Source organism: Anolis sagrei, chromosome 1, assembly GCF_037176765.1.
Source record: "Anolis sagrei isolate rAnoSag1 chromosome 1, rAnoSag1.mat, whole genome shotgun sequence".
NCBI lineage: Eukaryota > Metazoa > Chordata > Lepidosauria > Squamata > Dactyloidae > Anolis > Anolis sagrei.
In genome coordinates, this window is record NC_090021.1 from 229,806,319 (window position 1) to 229,819,343 (window position 13,025).

At 42.6% G+C, this 13,025-nt stretch overlaps 1 pseudogene; it reads left to right on the plus strand.

The window, feature by feature from the left end:
- Positions 1-3,342: 3,342 nt before the first annotated feature.
- LOC132761861 (A-kinase anchor protein 4 pseudogene) lies at positions 3,343-4,932 on the plus strand (annotated as a pseudogene).
- Positions 4,933-13,025: the final 8,093 nt, after the last annotated feature.

Consider the following 13,025-nt stretch of genomic DNA (forward strand, 5'->3'; position numbering starts at 1 on the left):
GGGGAAGAGAGCTAACAAACCAGCGTGGTGCAATTGTCTGAATGTTGGAGTAGAACTTTGCAAGCCCAGGTTTTGAATCCCCACTCAGCCTTGGAAAGCCATCAAGTGACTTTGGGAAAGTCAGCCTCTGGGGAAAGTAATGGCAGCCCCCTTTTGAATAAATCCTGCCAAGAAATCCAAGCAACTCAGTTGCTTTATGTTGGAAATGACTTGAAGATATGCAATAACAATTAGGGAAATTCGTGAAGGAGAAAATGGTTGAAAAGTCATGATGGCTAAAACTGGAAAAACACGAAAACCAATAACGGAAGAGTGGATTACAAATGTTTTTAATCTTGGAGAAATGGATAAATTGGCAGTGATGCTCAGGGGAAAAACCCAAAACAATTACAAAAGACAATGGGAACCATTTTTAAAGTTTATCAAAAAGGGGAAAAAAAAGACTCACAACTATGGACCGAGGGGCTTTGAATAAAACCAAATCAAGAAAAACTCACCTCAACATTATCTAGAAACAACATTAGTCAGGGGGGTCCAGTCTAGAGTTGCTATCTTGGAAGATACTCAGCACAAATCTTCAAAGTAATATGGCTCCTGCCAAGGAAACAGGAAACCAACAGAGAAGATCAAGGGGGAGAGGGGAGGGAGTGCAAGCAAGGGTATAGCATTCCGTCTTGACCAGAATATGCAATGTCTGCAATGCAACTGTGGGGAAAAAACTGAGTCATGATTACTATATTTTACATCAGATATTGGAAGCAGTATAACCTCCAGTACAAGAGAAATGGAAAACGTGAGTTGGAACATACAACATTCATGTCTTACTTGTGGCTTTCCCACAAAGCATTTGTCTTACCACTGTAGCAACAGATGACTGGATCACGTAGTCCTTTGTTCTGATCCAGCAGGGCTATTCTTAGATAAAGGTAAAGATTTTCCCCTAATATTAAGTCCAGTCGTGTCCGAATCTGGGGGTTGGTGCTCATCTCCATTTTTAAGCCGAAGAGCTGGAATTGTCTGTAGACACCTTCTAGGTCATGTGGCTGGCATGACTACATGGAGCACCATTACCTTCCCTCTGGAGCGGTACCTATTGATCTACTCACATTTGCATGTCTTCAAACTGCTAGGTTGGCAGAAGCTGGGGCTGACAGCGGAAGCTCACACTGCTCCCTGGATTCGAACCTGCGACCTTTCGATCAAAAAGTTTAGCAGCTCAGCTTTTCTTACATTCCTTCATTTACCAATAGCCCAGATATCCTAAATGCACCAGATTCCATGTGATCTTGGAAGCTAGACAGGATCTTCTCTGATTAGTACTTGGATAGAAGACCACCAATCAATGCCAGGTTCTGTAGGCTATATTTCATAGGAAGGAACTGGCAAAACCCATGAGTATTCCTTGCCCAAGGGCACATTTACACTGACATTATAATGCAGATTGTAACAGATTTGGGAGAACCCGGTTTTGCTATGTGGGTGTTAGATTGAAAGGTCTGGAACTGGTTTGACACCAGGGGGGTGATTATATTAACCACAGAACCTGGCCACAAACTACTCTGCAGATCCCTCACCCCTCATTTTTGGGAGAGACATGCATTGGTCTTTTGAAGGTATATGGGCAGGAAAAAAAAGGAAGAAAGTGACAGATAGGAGCAGACTTAATCAGTTACCCCTTCCAGTTAGTCAATTAGCTTCCTGCTACCTAGCCATGCCATTAGGGAGCTTTTGCTTTTGGGTAACCCCCATTCTGAAGTCTATAATACACTTCAGCAGGAGTGGGTGTCACTGTCTACAATGTGTCCCATATTTTGCAGAGCCAATCTTACCCTGAATCGGGGATATGTTGGCACCTGCTGAAGTTCATTATTTGGCTGAACTTGAACTTTCCTGTGACTTTTTAAAAGCACTGTATATCTTTAAATGAGTGCAGCAGCATACATTGGTGACATGCATTTTATAGTTGCTGCAGTTTAAGTTGTCGCAAAGCTACATTATAGTGCTAATGTAGATGAAGCCTTAGCAAACGTTTCAAAATTAATGATGTCACCCTAAATCAACAAGTGACTTGAAAGTATGAGCACATAGACATAATTCCACATACATTTCTACTCTCAGTATTCTCCCAACTTTTCTGAAAAAATATTATCTCATCTTTTAATGTTTCATGTTAAAGTTGTAATCCACTCATCTGAAAGAAACTACCAATATGCTAAAGTGAGGCTGGATCTATACTGCTTATATCCCAGGATCTGATCCCAGATTATCTGCTTATCCCAGATTATCTGGCAGTGTAGACTCATATAATCCAGTTCAAGCAGATAATCTGGGATCAGATCATGGGATATAGGACAGTGTAGATACAGCCTGAAGCTTACTCTGTATAGACTTGTATAAGAATATGCCGGATAAGTCCCTGTATTCACTTGGACACTACCAAAGACCAGACTTTGGGGAACACACACACATATATAGATATAGACATATGTGTGTGTGTCTAAAGAGAGAGAGAGAGAGAGAGAGAGAGAGAGAGAGATGGGACTAGACTTCACAGAATTTCCCATTCAGCAAATCTATTGACTATGCTGATTTGTGGATTCTGGGTGTTAAGATTCCCCAAAAGTAACATGTTATACATTATTGTGCTACTTGTAATTCCTTACTTCCAAGGTTATTGTTGGTGAAAATAATTTTAATACAACCAGGCAAACTTGAAATTCAGACTCACCAAAGTCTCTATCCTATCCTGCCTTCTAGCAGTCCTCTCTTATTGACCAGAACTTCACTGGCTCTCATTTATTCCCATGCTGGTTGACCTGACAAATCAAAAGTGCTGTCTTAATTACTTGGAATATTTATGATTCGTTGAAAGAAGAAAAATGCAAGCCATCTCTTGTGAAAGCATTAGCACCTGACTGGTTGGGGAGTGAATCGGTTGCTTTGTGATGTCATTGCTGCTTACATGTCCACACCAGGAAAAATGTACCTTGCTGTCAGAAGAGCATGGAAAGCTGAGGCAAGCAACATCTTAAGATTGGCAGGGTCATCATCGAGGTTGCTCAGCTGAAAAATAAAGGCAGCTTTGGGTACAGCGGGAAGAGAAAGACACTCTCGTGTTCAAGTATTGGCAACTCTTTGCTGGTTGGTGGGGAACAGTGATGCTTTGTGAAGTCACTGCTGCTATGTGTCCACCTAAGTGAGAACACCACTGGTTGGAAGGTAGAGAGTATGGGAGACTAAGAGGAGACAACATCCTAAGTCTGGCCGGGTCATCCAAGCTGCTCAGCCAAAAGGAGAACACACTACAGCTCTTTGAAACATTTCCACTTTTAGCCAACAAAGATGGCTCATGAACTCGACTGGCTAAACAGCCAAGCTGGTATGTGCAATGTCAACTTCTACAATCCCGGTGGACAGAAAGATCAGGAATGTAAAGTGGTTTGCTTTGTTGATGTAGCTAACTTGAAAGACAAATTTCCAGGCTTAAACATACCTACTGACCAGCCCAATAACATATCTGATTCTACCGGTGAGGTTGTGGATATTGAAGATAAGGAGGTTGTTATCATCAAGGACGATGAGAAAAGCGGTCATGTGAATGCAGAGGGAGCAGTCTGCCTTTTCAAGCAAGGCTCCTCCAAAGACACCAGTGTGGTCAGTTGGCTCAGCAATGACCTTCAGAAATATGCACTGGGATTCCAACATGCATTGTCCCCTTCAGGAATGCCTTGCAAAGCCAATGTGTTTGACACAGTATCCCAGAACAACAACAACACTGCTCCAAGCCAATCTGGTAGCCAATCTGGTAGTGAAAGACCAAACGCTGAAGACATTGCCTATTATGCCAATAAGCTCTGCTCCTTAGTCCTTGAAATGACGCGGAAGGAAATCAAAGAAAAATGGGAGAGTTCTGGGAAGTGCACACGACACACCATTAGTCCCTACAGCACTGAGGCAAAATCTCCTGCCTCTGAGGGTGCCGATGTCAGCAGAAAGCCACCTCAAGAACGGTCCGTCAAGATTGATGATGCCTTCACCAGTGAAACTGTTAGCCAAAATGCCCAAAAGATACCAGATACAACCTATTCAGACAAATTTAAGATGGAGGATGCCACTTCTGTAAGTAAAGGGATGATGTTGTACGCAAACCAGGTTGCCTCAGACATGATGCTATCATTTCTGAAGACCATGAAAGTCCAAAAAGGTCGGCGTCCTCCACCTGCATGTGCTGTTTTAAAAGAGGTGCTCATACGGCACGCTAAGGAAGTTGTCTCAGACTTAATTGATTCCTCTATGAAAAACCTACACAATATTACGGGGGCCCTCATGACGGACTCTGATTTTGTTTATGGATTGAAGAGGAATCTTTACAATGTGGGAACTCAGAAGACATCAGAAGTTATGGAGGCCATGGTGAAGCGTTTGTTTAAACTTCTCTCAGTGGATGATAGGCATAGGTCTCAGAACCTAACATTTACATCGTATAAAACCGGTGGCCAGTCAAACCAAAGAACCCAGGACTTTCAATTTGCATCCTTGAAAAGGGAGTCTCATGGCCAATGTAAGGACCAAGCAAGAGGTTTGGGAAAGTCTATTCCAACAGAAACCAGAGGGTCGGATAGGGCATCAATGGACCTGTATGCGAAAGAGCTCATTGTAGCAGCACTGACACAGATACAGCAGCACCTATTGGAAAAAACCAGAGAGAACAGGCATGACTGTGACTCTAATACGTCTTCATTTGGCTACATACATCGAGACACGGCTCACGATGGTGCTGATGCTCCAAAGTACTCCTCCAAGCCATATGAAGGAAGGGGAGATATCTCTGACAGCCTAAGAGGAAACCTCATATTGCCCATGATCCAGAAGATCCTGCGTGAAGCTGGTTTAAATCTAGACAGCCAGTGCACTGACAAAAACCAGAGATAGAAGCAGAGGTCTCAACAGAGCAAGAACCTTCTGAAAGAGGCCCACTGGATCATTAGATCTGTATGACAATATGGAGCAAATGGACAAGCACATTTATTAACCAGTTGGTAACCACTGTGATGAAAAGGATCTCTTTATTCATTATGAAAGGCATTTGTTCTGGTTTGGCCTAGTCATCCTATCATCACAGCCCTTGCTGCAAGCAGCAGTGGAATGATCTACAACTGGTTGATCAAATAGTAGCTGGACAAGATCATCAATTAAAAGCAAACATTAAAAAGTAAGAAGAGGAGAGAGGCTATGTGCTTAATTGCTTCATCAGAGCATAACAAACAGCCAGGCGAAACAAGCAACTAGATTGTTGTTATGCCAAAGGAGCAGTAGTGACCAATACACATCATCTAACAGGTGAGATAGGGCCAGATGGTGTATTATCTCATCATCCTGTAAGGTCTTAGTAGACCCATCCTAGCTTTTCTCTAGGAGGAGATGATCACACAGGAACACAAGTGCATTTTATTAAACCTTCTGGAACTGCTTTATGATTCCCAAGCAGGTTAATGTTTTGTTGTGCATTATAGTTCATGAATCCTGAATACACAGTAGGTGTATTTAATGTTCATACTCTCTTTCCTTTGTCTCACATCACTTGAAACAGGGGGGAGCTGCTCCCGCAATGACTGTGATGGCTGGTGGATTCTAGGAATTGTAATCCCAAAAAACTAAGTTTTTCAAGCACTGCCCAGCAGTGACATCACTAGAGGTGTGGAGGGTGTGAAGGGGGCTGCACACTGTGCCCGGTGACACCAAAATAACTGACTATAAAAAAATTGCAGTGTTTCAGCAGAAATGTTTTTTCTTGAAACATCCCTGTAGTCAGACATAACCACAGATATACTCCAGCCAGCCAGAACACAACTGGCAGTGGTTACTCAGAGGATCTCAGCTGCCCTGAGACAGTGGTATGACCTGACAGAAGAGATCTGACAGCTGAATCAGCTGTCAGAATGCAAGATACAACTAAAGGCCTATTTCTTCTAGCAGGTCTACCCAGTCAGTTTTAAACCATGAATTTTAAATTTACATTCTATGATTATTATATTTTAATCTTTGTTCCATGTATTTTAATATCTGTATTTTACAGAAATGTGTTTTAATATATGTGTTTTATTGAATGTATTTTATGATGATGTGTTTTAAATGTGTTGTGCTCTAACTCAAGTTATAAGGAAAGTGGGGGTAATAAATTGTTATTGTTTATTATTATTATTATTATTATTATTATTATTATTAAATAGCCTATGTGTACAGCTTCAACATGGATAAAACCAAAATATTTACCAAAATAGAAGATGATGTGTCCTTTTTCAGGATGTCATTAGTATTATTTCATATATTAAATAATAATTCTACCATATTATTAAATAAAATATTATCAGTAAGTATAATAACTTTTTTGATATGCCCAATGGCATCAGGAAAGTTGGTGCTTCCCAGTACAGTAACTCACCTTGTCATACCCCCTCCCATGGACCTCCTCCCATACTAGGTCAGTGGGTCCCCAGATGTTTTGGTCTACAACTCCTAGAAATCCCAGTCACTTTACCAGCTGTTAGGATGTCTGAGAGTTGAAGGCCAAAACATCTGTTAGGCCTGGGCAATCCATGGTTCTAAATGGTTCTAAAGTACTTACAAAACTAAAGTTCTGGAGGTGAAAATGTCAGAACTCTAACAAAACTTTCAAAATTTAATTATTATTTCATTATTGGTGATTTTTATGACAGAACCAAATAGGAACTGCCATTTATAATGAAATTTTGAGAGTTGTGGGGACCCATAGGTTGAGAACTACTGTACTAGACCATGCCACAATAAAGAAAAAATTACAAAATCAGATACGATATTTTAAAAAACCCAGTACCAATGAAAACAAGTGTGTGTGATTATAGTGTATGCAAAAGAAACCTCATCATTTGAAGTGTTATTGTAATTGGATAATCATGACAGCTCTGATTGGAGCACGTGCGTATTATAAAGTTCAAAAAATAAACTAACATAGAGTTTTATCTTTGAAGGTATATTGAGACAATGAATGTGATCTGGGTTTACAAAAACTTTTTGTAGTTATGTTCAACTGCAGAGATACAGAGATACTGTTTATAAGAAATGGGTTCAAATTACAGGAAAAGAGATTCCACCTGAACACTAGAAAGAACTTCCTGACTGTAAGAGCTGTTCAGCAGTGGAACTCTCTGCCTCAGAGTGTAGTGGAAACTCCTATTTGGAGGCTTTTAAACAGAGTCTGGATGGCTATCTGTCAGGGGTATTTTGATTGTGCTTTTCCTGTATGGCAGGAGGCTGGGCTAGATGGCCCATGCATTTTCTTCTAACTCTATGATTCTGTGAATCCAAATAATAAATTGACGCTGAAACACTGGGCAAACATTTATTGACAGACTATTTGGGATTCTCCTTATCCGAAGGTGTCACCCAATGCACCTCCCACAACTAGTGATGTCACTGATCAGGCCCGTAGCCAGGATTTTGATTCGGGGGGGGGGGGGGGGCTGAGTTTGATTCGCGGGGGGGGGGGGGCTGAGTCTGAGCGAAAGAGGGTCTACCTTAGCAATCCTTTTGTATCGTTACTCCAATACCCCCATGCATATGGGATATATTGAGTATGGTGATCAGATCATGATATGAATAAACATAACAGTTTAAATAATGCACCAGTAAGGCCTTCTCGCGGACCACCATGAGAATTTTTTTGGAGGGGGCTGAAGCCCCCCAAGGCCCCCCCCCCCCCCCAGCTACATGCTTGTCACTGATATGCTCAGTTCTGCTAAAATAGGCAGAGACTAAGGACTTCCCAATGAGCTGAATGCATGAGGCATCTTAAAGGAGGGACAGCGGGGCTTAGTATTTTAAAAATTATGCTATAGGCACTTCCATTTCCCCCTACATGGCCCAAAATATCTTTATAATGGGTGCATCACACTCTTCATGCTATTAATAAGACATATGGCACTTGGACATAGCTTTCTCCTCTTGAATCAACCAGTTGGATGGATGGATGGATGGATGGATGGATGGATGGATGGATGGATGGCTGGCTGGCTGGCTGGCTGGCTGGCTGGCTGGCTGGCTGGCTGGATGGATGGATGGATGGATGGATGAGTAGGAGGGGGAACATGTGAGAAAGAAAGAGAGAGAAAAAGCATGTGAGATGGCCACACACTATTGACTCCATCCATAGCTATCTTTAGCCTGTGGTTCACAACACTCAAAGGAATATAGCGCAGGAATGATCAAGCTCCCTGTTCCTTCTGCAGAGAATCCATCTGAGGATATTGCAGATAGATAAAAGAAGGGAGCTGGGTCAATTGCTTGCTTCACTTGACATTTTGTCTTTAGCAGTGATGGAGAGAAATTGTGGAGTCTTCCCATCTCTGTTTATCTGAAGTCAGATGCCAATGTTGCTGTGTACTCCTAGCATTCATATCTGGGGAGACTCAAGGCTACATGTGACACAAAAAGCTCAAATTGCTGCTTTCACTATCTTCCTGTGCCTGGGTGCACCTGAGGAAATTGCTCTTGCAAAGGTTGCTTCCAAATAAGAGGTAGAGTTTATATGGTGTTTCTACTCTTCATCATTTTAGGATTTGATGGTCCTTTCCCACATAGGAGATCATGTCCATGGGAGACATGCCAAGCCTCATTTGCAATTAATAGCAATCTTATGGTGTTGGGCAGAACCATTTGGGAACAAAGTGGAAGGGAAGAAGCTAATTTGATACTGTTCTTATTACCTTGGTGATGGGACAAAATCTGGCTGCATAGGCTATGAGGATTGCTGAATTTATTTAATTTATTTCATCAGAACCCTGAGTTCACCTAGATGGAGCTTGGTATATAAAACATAGATTAAAAGGAAAGGTATCTGAGCCCAGGAATTTGTATTGTATTTGTTAAGTGAACAGAATTCACTGTCCTTCCACACACAAATCTGCACCTGTGTCCCTCTGCTATCTTCATTTCAGTAGTGCACTTCGTGAGGAGTGAAGTAAAGTGATACAAAGAAAATTAACTGATAAGAAGCTAATGGGAGAGGGGCCATTTGGAATGTGATGCCAGAGAAGGGTTTTGCTAAAAAGACTAAGAAACAGTTCCCACTCAGCCGTGGAAATTCACTGGGTGATCTTGGGCAAGTCACACTCTCTCAATCTTAGAGGAAGGGAAAAGCAAACCTCTTCTGAATAAATCTCGCCAAGAAACCTCTGTGATAGGTTCGCCTTAGGATCACTGTAATTCTAAAATGATTTGAAGACACACAACAACAACAACAACAACAACAACAACAACAGTAGCAGCAGCAGCAACAACACAAATCAAACCTGAAAACTCTCTAGAAGCCAAGATAACTACACTGAGACTATTGTACTTTGGTCACATCATGAAAAGAAAGGGCTCACTAGAAATAACAACAATGCTTGGCTAAGATAGAAGGCATTTGGAAAAAGAGAAGACCATATTCCAGATGGATAAGATTAATCAAGGAAGCCATGACCTGAACAGTGCTGTCAATTGAGTCTCTCATTTGTGGAGTCACCATAAGTCAAAGTGGATTTGATAGCAGTTAACAACAACAGCAACAACTTTGTGGGGATAAGGAGCAATTTTGTTTTTTACTGGTCCCCCTGATGGTGCAGTGGATTAAAGCGCTGAGGTGCTGAACTTGCTGACCGAAAGTTTGGCAGTTCGAATCTGGGGAGTGGGGTGAACTCCCACTATTAGGCCCAGCTTCTGCCAACCTAGCAGTTTGAAACATGCAATGTGAGTAGATCAATAGGTATCACTTCTGTGGGAAGATAATGGTGCTCCATGCATTCATGCTGGCCAAATGACCTTGGAGGTGTCTACGAACAATGCCGGCTCTTCGGCTTAGAAATGGAGATGAGCACCACTCCCCAGAGTTAGACATGACTAGACATAATATCAGGAGGAAACCTTTATCTTTACTTTAAACAAATGGGGATGAAGGAAACTTGTATGAGATCTATTTCAAATCACTCAGAGAACTAATAGCAGATCTTTACCTCAAAAGATATGAATCTAGATGTCAAATATTTTACTATGATTTTTATGTGAAGGGGTGACTTTTCAAAGCATGAGAAAAGCCAGAGCCAGTAAGCTGCCTCCTCCTGGCACCTTGCCTGGGGCCTATGACGGATCTTCCAATAGGCCTGATTTGATAGGGATAGTCCTGACCAATCCTCTGTCATCCCATTTTTTCATTTGCTTTTAAAATGTTTCTCTCCTCTCTCCTTTCCTCCCTTTGTCATCAAATTATGTTGCTGAGTTCAAAGTGCAAAAGTAGTTTATGCTCTATTAACTCAGCAAGAGGAAAAGAAGAAGAGAAAGAGGAAATCTGCCCTTCCCAGTAGGCTTAGGACAGGTGGCCTCAAACTATGACCCGGGGGCCAGATACGGCCCTCCAAGGTCATGTACCCGGCCCTCACTCAGGGTCAACCTAAGTCTGAAATGAATTGAAAGCACACAACAACAACAACAATCCTATCTCATCAGCCAAAAGCAGGCCCACGCTTGCCATTGAAATACTAATCTATCTATCTATCTATCTATCTATCTATCTATCTATCTATCTATGTATATAATAAAAGTCAAAACTTGTATGCGGAGGACAAAAGTGTGGCGGGAGGAGTATGTGCCAGCATTTTGATTGGCTGCCGCAGTGGTGCTATTTGCATATAGTCTCTGATTGGCCAGCTTCAATAGGAGCCCCTGGTGGAGAAAAGAGTTCATGGCAGAAACGGGCACATGAGAAGAAAATTTGCATATGGTCTCTGATTGGCCAGCCTCAATTCCAAGATTCCGAGATGGCAAAGAGAGGAAAGGAAAAGGCCAGAGGGGGCTGAGTCAGACAATTACCAATACAGACCAGACTTGGCACACAGAACACACAAGACCCACTCGACATCCTACTGAGGTTGGAGGAGGATGAACCATGGATGATGGGACTTGCAGTACCACCACTCACATTCTGAGACCCCTGTTAACCTTATCCAATGACTGATCAGGACCAAACTTCACACATAGACCTCTCATGACCCACTTTACATCCTGGTGTGGTTTTGGCCGGGGATGGACCGTGGATTATGGGACTTGCAGTACCATTGCTCAATTCTTCAGACCACTGCAACCCTCATCCAATTACCAATAAATACCAAACTTGGCACACTGAGTCTCCATGACGCACTCTACATCCAGGTGCAGTTTGAAGGAGGATGCACCATGGACGATGGGACTTGCAATACCTGCACTCCCTTCCTAAGACCATTACAACTGCCAACAATGATGGATCAGGACCACAATTTACACAGAGACCAGCATGACCCACTCTACATCCTGGTGCGGTTTGGAAGAATTTAACAACGGAAGATGGGACTTGCAGTCACTTCACTCACTTCCTGAGACCACTGAGACCCTCGCCAATGACTCATCAAGACTAAACTTGGCACATGGAGCTTCAATGACCCACTCTACATCCTGGAGCAGTTTGGAGGACGACAGATCATGGATGATGGGACTTCAAGTACCTCCACTATCCAAGACTGCTGCAAAACTCATCTAATGACCAATCAAGACCAAGATTGGCACACAGAGCCCCCATGACCCACTCTACATCCTGCTGCAGTTTTGGAGAAGGGTGGACCATGGATGAAGGAACTTCCAGTACCTTCACTCACATTCTGAGACCTCTGCAAACATCATCCAATGACGGATCAAGACCAAACTTGGCACATAGACCTATCATGACCCATGTTACGTCCTGGTGTTGTTTGGAAAAATTTGGAGATGGATGATGGGACTTGCAGTACCTTTGCTCACTTCCTGAGACCCTCGCCAATGACTAATCAAGACTACACTTGGCACATGGATCTCCAATGACCCACTCTACATCCTGGTGCAGTTTGGAGGAGGACAGACCATGGATGATGGGACTTCAAGTACCTCCACTCCCTTCCAAAGATTGCTGCAACCCTCTTCTAATGACCAATCAAGACCACACTTGGCACACAGAGCCCCCATGATCCACTCTACATCCTGCTGCAGTTTGAAAGGGGATGGACTTTGGATGATGGGACTTGCAGTACCTTCACTCACTTACTGACACCACTGCCACCCTCATCTAATGACTGATAAAGACCAAACTCAGCACACAGAGCCCCCATGACCCACTCTATATCCTGCTGCTGTTTGTAGGAGGATGGCCCATGGATGATGGGACTTCAAGGACCTTCACTCACTTCCTGAAAATAATGCAGCCGTTATCCAAAGACCAATAAAGACCAAACTTCGCACACAGAACCACCATTACCCACTTTCTCTAATAACCCGGGCAACGCCGGGTCCCCAAGCTAGTAAGTTTATATTTGTTAAAATTGTTCTTCATTTTAATTATTGTATTGTTTTAAAGTGAGTTTTTTTGCACTACAAAAAAGATATGTGCAGTGTGCATAGGAATTCAAATTATGTTCTTTTTTCCCCAAATTATAATCCAGCCCTCCAACAGTTTGAGGGATTGTGACCTGGCCCTCTGCTTAAAAAGTTTGAGGACCCCTGGCTTAGGAGAACACAAATGGCTGCTGCCTCCTCTGTCTTGTGCGTTCTTCCGCATTAATAACTTTTGCTGCCTTCGACAAACTTTAATGTTGCTCAACCATACATGTTCTAGTTTTCACCTGTGAAATGTTGGAGAGTGTGCTGTGAATCAGGAGGGAGGTCCCAAGCAAGAGGCTGGAAGGCATGGTGGTTCAGCAAAAGCAGCTTGGAGAGGCTTCTGGACACTAATGAAGATAAAGTGAGCCATTTTTTCCTCTCCCAGGGAAATTTAGTAGGTAAGAGAGAAAAAATGCTTTCAAGTGTATTCATCTAGAACAGGGCCTGGCGGCTAGAGATTCCAGTCGAGCAAGCTGGGGCCTCAAGACATGAATGACACACATGTGTGTGTATGTTTAATCAAAACACACAGAGGAAAATGTGTGCATGAGTATATTAGAATAAACACAGAA